This window comes from Cibotium barometz, chromosome 13, assembly GCF_041138505.1.
Source record: "Cibotium barometz isolate CiBa-2024 chromosome 13, ASM4113850v1, whole genome shotgun sequence".
NCBI lineage: Eukaryota > Viridiplantae > Streptophyta > Polypodiopsida > Cyatheales > Cibotiaceae > Cibotium > Cibotium barometz.
Window position 1 is genome coordinate 52,204,069 of NC_141058.1, and position 9,300 is coordinate 52,213,368.

Sequence of the window (9,300 nt, forward strand, 5' to 3'; positions counted from 1 at the left end):
GTTTTGAAGGTTTTCATCCTTTGTTAGAGATGTTGACTGTAAGGTTTTAAGCAAGGCTGCATAAAATTTTGGGAATGTCAATTCCGAGATCAATCTTTGTTTTGCCATTGCTTTACCTGGTTCAGATGAGGAACACCTCGTAGCATGATCATCTTCTAGCATGTTGTCATCTAAACGTATTGCTTCTTTACAACATTGATCGAATGTTTCTGGATTGGTTACAATGATCAAGTTGTGTAAGCTATTATTCTTCAAGCCCATCATGAAACATCTCTTCAAAATTGAACATCGTTTAATTTTTCCCATGACTCACAACGTGAGTCCAAGAGTTTTATCCTAAGGATAAAATCTCTAATGGATTTATTTGGTTGACGCTCAATTGAATAGAGGTCTATTACTGCACTCCACCGATCACCTTGTCTGAAAAAGCCATGTATAAAGGTTGATTTCAAGGTTTTGAAGTTGGTCTTGATCGTCGGCAACAACAATGCGATGAACCATCGACTAACTTTTCCCTTTAAGCATAAGCTCAACACATATACCTTAGGGGGGCAATTGGGATTTCCAAAGGCTTCACATCTCTGTTCAAACATTTGAATGAATTGAACAAGGTCTGTTGTTCCGTCATATTTGCCCATAATTTTGAAAATTTGTACGGTCGTATTGCTGTATGAGTCACTGAGGCCATATGTGAGTGCTCTTGTTGGAAGAGACTCAGTGAGTCCTTGGGCCACCCCCCTTCCTAGACTAATCAGTATGTCCAAGGTGTAGGCATCCAGAAAAGGGTTGGTAGTTATAGGACTTGCGGGAATGTTAGGCAAGGGACCAAAGCCTAGTGGGATGATCGACGTCATAGGGGACGTAAAACCTGATGACACGGTTGTTATAGGCATGGCCAATGGCATTGGGAGGTGAATTTGTGGCATAGATCTCAATGGCTCTTGAAGATGTCAGCCATTGGGTTCAGTCCTTGCGTGATCCCTGGCAATCCCTCTATCTTGGCCATATTAGAGTGCCTAAATGCTTCTTAATGAGCAATCTCAGGTTTTTTTTTTGTTTTGCTTTCTATACTTTCCTAGAGCCTGTTATTACAGCCTTAAGAGGCTTGGCGTCGTTGGATCAAACGGGTGTCCGTTTGCCCTAATTAGCTTAGGCGCTATACGCACGTGAACGATCTTATAGATATTTTTCCAGAAAAAGCGTATGCTAAGAACTTCCCAGATGGAAAAGGAGGTCCTAAAACCTATTTTCCATCACTGTCTCAAGACAAAAAAAATTCTGAGAATTTTTTCCATGTTTCATAGCACGTTTTTTAGAGTGTTCCAAAAGGAATTTTGAAAAACTCTATATGTGGAAGTTGTAGTATTTTTGGAGTACTACAACTTTGTTTCCCTGAGTCGTCTGTGATTTTGTCGTTTAGACTATCAAAAAGTAGCCCAAATATGGCTCATCATCGTTTTCGCACTAATTTTTGTGATTTTTCGTGGTTTTTGGGTTGGTTTTTACCTCGATTTCTGGGTCGAATTTTGAGGCTGTTGGTCGAAGGCCAAAATGGTCGATTATGACTTCGGACATTCAGTCCAAAGTCAAAGAGCTCAATGTCAGCTTTTCGATGAGCCCTAGAGTGCCTTTATCAGATATACGGTTTAGTAGATACGGGTCTCCAAACAAAGGTGTTTTCCAGAGTCTTTTTATTATTATTTTTTTGCATGAAACCTTAATTCCGTGAAAGTGTAGAAAATGGTTCACGCCGTGAATCAGACTCCACGGAATATTAAATTCGATTTATTATTTTTTTCCACGTGAACTCTAGTTTCGTGAAAGTGCAAAAAATGGTTCACGCCGTGAACTCCATGGAATATTAAAGTCGATTTTTTTTATTTTTTTCGCATGAAACCTTAGATCCGTGAAAGTGAGAAAATGGTTCACGTCGTGAACCAGACTCCATGGATTATTAAATTTGTTTTTTTTTCGTGAAACCTTAGGCTTCACGCCGTGAAACATTGAGTGTTTCACGACGTAAACTGGACTCCATGAAATATTAAATTCAATTTTTTTCGTGAAACCTAAGGCTTACACGCCGTGAAACATTGAGTGTTTCACGCCGTGAATCGGACTCCACAAAATATTAAATTTGATTTTTTTTGTGAAACCTTAGGCTTTCATGCGCCGTGAAACATTGAGTGTTTCACGCCGTGAACAGGACTCCACAGAACTTTCACGAACTAGTTTTTCACGGCCTAAACTTTTTTTTTTTACGCCTAAACTTTCACAGCTTGCACTTTCACGGTTGGACCTTTTCACGACGGCGAACGCTTTCATGGCTTGGCTTTTCACGGCTTGGTCCTTCACGTTGGACCTTTTCACGGCCGGAACTTTCACGGCGGACCTTTTCACGACGGACCCTTTCACGGCCTGCACTTTCACGGTCGGATCTTTTCACAGCCTTCACTTTCACAGCCTTCACTTTTAACGGCCTGGTCTTTCACGGCCTAGCTTTTCACGGCATGGTCTTTCACATCGAACCTTTTCACGGCCTGAACTTTCACGATAGACCTTTTCACAACGGACCCTTTCACAACCTGCACTTTCACGACTAGACCTTTTCATGGCGGACCTTTTCACGCCCTGGCTTTTCACAGTCTGGCTTTTCACGGCCTGGTCTTTCACACCGGACCTTTTCACGGCCCCTTTTTCTTTTTTCTTCTTTTTAGTGGGAAATACGACTGGACCTTTTCACGGCCCCTTTTTCTTTTTTCTTCTTTTTTTTAGTCTAGTGGGAAATACGAATTTTCCTTTTTGGGGGGGAATATTTTTGAATTTAAAATGAAAGGGGTATGGGCATTTACCCAAAAAAGTAAGTGGGAATCAAAAAAGTCAACCTTTTAATGATACCCCTTACACCCTTCATAAATGACTCCTAAAATGGATAATTTTGACAACTCATGAGCATCTACTCATTTAATGCTCATTAGCCTTAATGAGTTATGTAAAAAAAAAGATTAAGAATTAATCATTTCACTAATCTTTCCCTCCTTTACACTAATCAAGGACTCTAATTGAAAGATCCCTGCCCCCTCCCGCGCAACAAATTCTAGGATGCTAGCTGCGGAAGTAGCACTTCTTGCACAGGGTAGAACCTCTCACTCGGGGCCTCGCCCCCACAGATATCCGGACAAGAGACTAATCCCTCAGTTCTTCCAAAACCGAACCTGAAAAAACTTCCCTCGCCCACAGCAGACATAGGCGATTCCTCCAAGATATTTTTATTCTAATGTAGTCAAGAGCCTTAACTAACCAAACTGATCCGACCGAATCCATAAGTCACATGATCAAATTAAGGAAGAGACTTGCACTTGGATCATAGAGACCAACGCTTTTTTCCTCATCATCAAGAGGCACAGCCGTTGATTCTTTTCCATAAAACAAAAACTATCTGGGATTTACTTCATCTATCGTCTCATAACATAATTGAGTCTCATTTTAGGAATCCATCAGTCTAGCCTAACCCCATCTAATCCCATGGGTTAGCCAACCGCCTAGCCAACCACTGTAGTGATAGGATCCATTTAGAAATTTAGTTATGTTTTGCTCCCGGGTACCAGGGAAAAGAGTTCCCAGGCCTCCTAGCTGGCGCTTCAAGCAAACTTCAAGATAGTCACACCACTTACACACCCAATATGAAATTGCCTGTTTCACAGATTCAGCTATCTTTAAAACAATCTTTTAATGAAACCATAGTATCACTGATCATAATCCTCCAAAATATCCAGCTTGAATTCTAATTTCTAATCATTCCTTCATTGGTGTACCTATGGCATCATTGGTAACCAGAACGCTAACCACCTGTTCACCCAGGGGCCTTTTCAATAGTTCCTAGCTCATAGTACCCGAAAATATAATCAAGTATTCCATTCATTTCTTTCTCAGCGTACCTATAAACCAGAACGCTCACCGCCTGCTCACTCAGAGGCCTTTTCAATAGTTCCTAGCTCTCATAGTACTTGCTAGAATTATAATCACATAAGAAAATCCAGATGGACTCTCGGTTGAAGATCAGCAAGATCAACCAACAGATCCATGTAGTAAAAGAGCCATGGACTCATCCGTTGATGAGAACGAGCAAGGACAATCAACCAAATTCATGCCCGAGTTCAGAAAACAACTCTAACTCCTTGTTCCATTTTTTCCTCGACGCACACATGGGTATCTTCGGCGACCCAGAGCCCGAGCACCATATGGTCAGCACTCTCTAGGCTCCTTCTTTGCAGGTCACCTAGCGCTTCACTCATAGGCCGCTTCCTTGGTCCCTCATCCACCGTACCGGTAGCTCACCATTTAAATCAAACCGAGGCTGGTCAAGACCTCGGCCGACCTTGCTACGCGAGACGGCCTCCATTGACTCTCCGACAGCTGTTGTAACTTTATCACTTAGGTCTCCATGATCTCATTCTCACAAGATGGTCAAAATGCTTCCCCAACATTCTTGACATAAAACAATCATTTAAAAATAGATTTCATAAATACAGTTTCTAACGAACTCTCATCTTTCCACATTGTTCCACATCATTTCTCATTATTCCACATTCTTCTACATCAATTCACATTGCTTATTCCACATCCACTCATATGTATTCCCGTCGTCTTCATCCATTCTCATCCAATCACATCATATTACATCTCATCACAGCTATCCACATCTATGCTCATCACATCTCATCCATTCACATCTACCCATATCCACATCACATCTCATCCATTCACATCTACCCCGATTCACATCACATCCGTTCACATCTACCCCGTTCACATCACATCTCATCCATTCACATCTCATCACATCATATTCACATCCATTTACATCTCATCATATCATATTCACATCACATCACATCCATTCACATATCATCACGTCACATTCACATCCATTCACATCTCATCGCATCCATTCAGATATCATCACGTCACATTCACATCCATTCACATCTCATCGCATCCATTCAGATATCATCACATCACATTACATCTCATCGCATCCATTCACATCTCATCATATCCATTCATATCTCATCACACCCATTCACATCCATTGGTCTACATGTTGTATATTTCGTCTCATAGGTCATTTTAGCCTCTTGTAGACAAGAAATAAACTTTCCTCTTCTTCTTCTTCTTCTTCTTCTTGTTCTTCTTCTGCTTGTTGTTCTTCTTCTTCTTCTTCTCCTTCTCTCTCTCTCTCTCTCTCTCTCTCTCTCTCTCTCTCTCTCTCTCTCACACACACACACACAAACACATGCACACACGCACGCTCAATTATGATTACACTATTTAAACAAAAAAGGGAAGCACTTTGAGAAATCATTCTCTTTTAGCAATAGTGATAAGAAAACTTTAGCTATAAATTCTATTACATCCATCACATTCATTGCATCCACATCACATCGTCGCATACATTCCATCCACATCTATCCTTATCACATCACATTCATTCCATCCATATCACCTCACATTCATTCCATCCACATTACATCACGTCCACATCTATCCACATCACATCTCATTCATTCCATCCACATTACATCACATCCATATCTATCCATATCATATCTCATCCATTCATATCTAACCAGATCCATATCACATCTCCTCACATCTTATCACATTCAGGGATGGCTCCCCGGCAGTCGCGCCAAAAATATTATGGCTCACCCTAACCCTCCTTGAAACACATCCAAAAAGAGATTACTTAGTGAACCACAACTGTCGTGAGCATCTTTCCAATGGCCGAGCTCGTAACCCTTGAGGTCTCCAAGCTCTACAACTCCTTGAGAAGCAATTCCACCGCGTCTCCCGGGAGCTTTGTCACACCACCGCATTGCACTACGTGTCCTCGTCCCTCCTCTCACCTCACTTCACTCACACACTCACTAGCATGCATTAGGGAGAGAGATTAGCAAGAGGATTAGCAAGAGCAAGACTCAATTGCACAATGGGAGAGTATGTTGTATTATGAGAGAAATTCACTTATATACATGGCCATAAGTGTTCACACTCACTTAAACTATGGCCGGTCGGGCACTTTAGACTCATAAGAGGCCTAATGCTATTACAATGACTACTCTCATAATATATCCATGAAGTACATCACTTAGGACTTCATCCTAATTTGCTACCACACGCTCTTGAAGTGGGAATCGCCATAAATACTCCGTCACATCATTACAGGTGCCCGTCCAAATTGTCGCTTTTGACACTATTGCTTTATATCTTGAATGTATAACCCTTTGGTGTATCTACCGTGACTCCTCGATGTAAGATAATGGCGGTAGCTCTTGTTAATCCTAGGATTGGATTAACAGTCAAAAACCTTGTGCAGAGGTTGACTTACGATGGTTATGTAGCACATCACTATGCTTATATGGCAAAAGTTGTGCAAGTTGTAGAGCCCACATGTTTTGATGAGGCTATTGGAAATATAGCTGATTGTAAGTCAATCTCGGTGCCATTAGATCAAAATAGCAAGCTTAGTGCAGATGCAGGTTATGTGTTGGAGGATCCCACTATGACAGGAAGATTGTGGGGAGTCTAATCTATGTCATGATGAGCAGGCCAGATTTGAGTTACATTGTTTGCTTAGAGAGCCAGTTTATGCAGGTTCCGTGCAAACCACATCTTGACAATGTGCGACGCACACTTTGGTATTTGAGGGCCACTATTGATTATGCATTGTTTTACGTAGCAGGTGTACCATTGGAGCTATATGGGTACACAAATGCGAATTGGACAGGTAGCATCTCAGACGACAGGAGATCTACCAGTGGATTTATGCTTTCATTAGGGAGTGCTGTTGTGACATGGAGCAGGAAGAAGCAACCCACAGTTGCCTTGTCTCGAGTACAAAGGCAGAGTAGAGAGGAGCTGCGGTGGCAACGTGTGAGGTAGCTTGGTTATGCAAGCTACTGCTGATTTGGTGTTGCATGTGGAGAGAAAGTTTGTCATATATTGTGACAATCTTAGCAGTATACAATTGGCCAGGAACCCAGTTTTCCATGCGCGGACGAAACACATTGAGGTACATTACCACTTCATCAGGGAGAGAGTCTTGGCAGGTGAAATTCGACTTTGGCTTACATCAACACATAGGATCAGGTCGCTGACATCTTCACGAAGGCCTTGGGAGCCAAGAAGCTCCGCAGATTTTGAGATATGCTTGGAGTTCATGGGCTAGAGTTGAGCTTGAGGGGGAGTGTTGAGATGTCAAGCTCAACACGAGTTGACACTCACGAGGCGCCTACATGACCATTCAACATTTATATCACTGGCACGTGTGGTAGCTAGCACCGACATATATTCGCCAGAGATTCTACAGCTAGACTACATCGACTAGTCCACATATACGCACTCCTCTTAGCGTGTTCACTTTATGGACCGCTTGTATATACTCTATTATGTGTTAGTCACTTTATCTTCTTTGTAGACCTCTTTTGTTGTATGAAGAAGAAAAAGAATTTTCAGCCTCACCTTGTGTGTTCTCTTCTAGGGTTTTTGTGAGTGTGTGTGTGCTTGCAAGAGCTCAAGCTCTCTTCTCCCCTGCATCTTTTCAAAAGATAGGGCAGTTTAGTGCCTTTTCATGAAGTTCGTGGTATTATTTATAGAGCCAATTTGTGAATCTGGGATTCGAAGGACCATGGTGGCTCCTATTTTTACGTGTTCTGATATTCTTCCACTCACGTCTACATTTAGTTCATCTTATCACAAAGCTCCTCACTTGAGGTGGATCCAAAGGAGTTTTTTCTTCTTAACGAGGAAGCACTATGTTGAGTGTTGGTCATTTGCTTGGATCAAACAAAAGCTCGATGGGCTCGAGGAAGTGTGGTTTGATGCAATATAGTGGATTGTATTATCGTTTTCAATAATTAGTCCAAATCGAGTTTGTATCAAGGGTTTCACTCTAGTGAAACGAGTCTCTAGTGCTTCCTAAAGCAAGTCTGAAACTGATTTCAAACACGTCTGTTATGCTCAGGCTGCAAGAAAACGTTTTTTTTGTCTTGTAACAAAAAACCGTTGAGTTTTTTGGTTTTTTGAATCCCTTTTTGTTACTTTACCCATATCTCTATACTCAAGTGTATAACCTTTGCAAGTTCGCGTGTCTAGGTTCACGTCTACATGCTCACATCTCCAAGTTCATGTCTCCAAGCTCACGTTTGTAGGATCACGTCTTTTTTATATAAAATAGGCTCACACATTTTATTTTTATAAAATAGACCTACCTGGGGTAGAAAAATTTATGCACTAAGCCTATAACATGGTTTGTGTGCAATTATTTAATAATAATTATACTTTAGTGTCTCTATAATTACAAAGGACAAGAATTATTCTTAAAAATTATAGATTGTTATGTAACAAGAAAATTAGTAAAAGTATGAGTAGGTATGTCCTTGCAAGTTTTTAAGGTAGTAATAATTCGTTGATACAATATTAGATATACTTACCTCTAGACTCACGTCTATTCACTCATGTGTCCAAACTCACGGTTCACGTGCCCAAACTCACGGCTCAAGTCTCCAGGCTCACGTATATTAACTCACATCTTTTTTCACAGGATTGGGGGCTCACATCTCCGAATCCAAGAGCTCGTTTGGCCTAGTTTTGGAGTTTTTTGAGGTTTTTTAAACTTGAGGAGGTGATTAAAAATTCTCATCCTAGTTAATGATTGTTATACAAGTAATTAGGTGCTTTTGTATTGTTTCCTATTGGTTTTACATGCTTCTAAGCTACCAATTCAAACAATGCATAAAAATAATAAAATATATGAACAAAAATTAACTATCCCACTCTAATCCATACCTAATGGAGAGTAATGCTCATGTTTTTGAAGTGGATTTTACTTCTAATCACAATTGCGAAGCTATTCCTTGGCTTAATATGAAATCTAAGGTGGACTCCAAAATCATGCAAATCACCAAGAAACCAAGATTTTCCTCTTCCAAGATATGAAAATAGAATGCCCTAATGTAAATAAACTTCAAATTAAAATCAAAAGTAACAAAAATAACACATCCAAGACTCCAAAATCGTATGTTTTTCAGAATGTGACCTCCTAATCAACACCAAGCTTGGATGTGATCCTCATAGCTTGGAATGGGTGGATGAAGCGAAGCTAAGCCCTAGGCTAGTCCTTGACAGTGACACCAAATATGTTCAAGTCAAGAGCTTACCTTAACCTTGTTGAAGCATGTGTCATTGAATCTTACCCTAGAGTCGCAAATACAATTTCTTTGGATGGATACACTAGCTCAT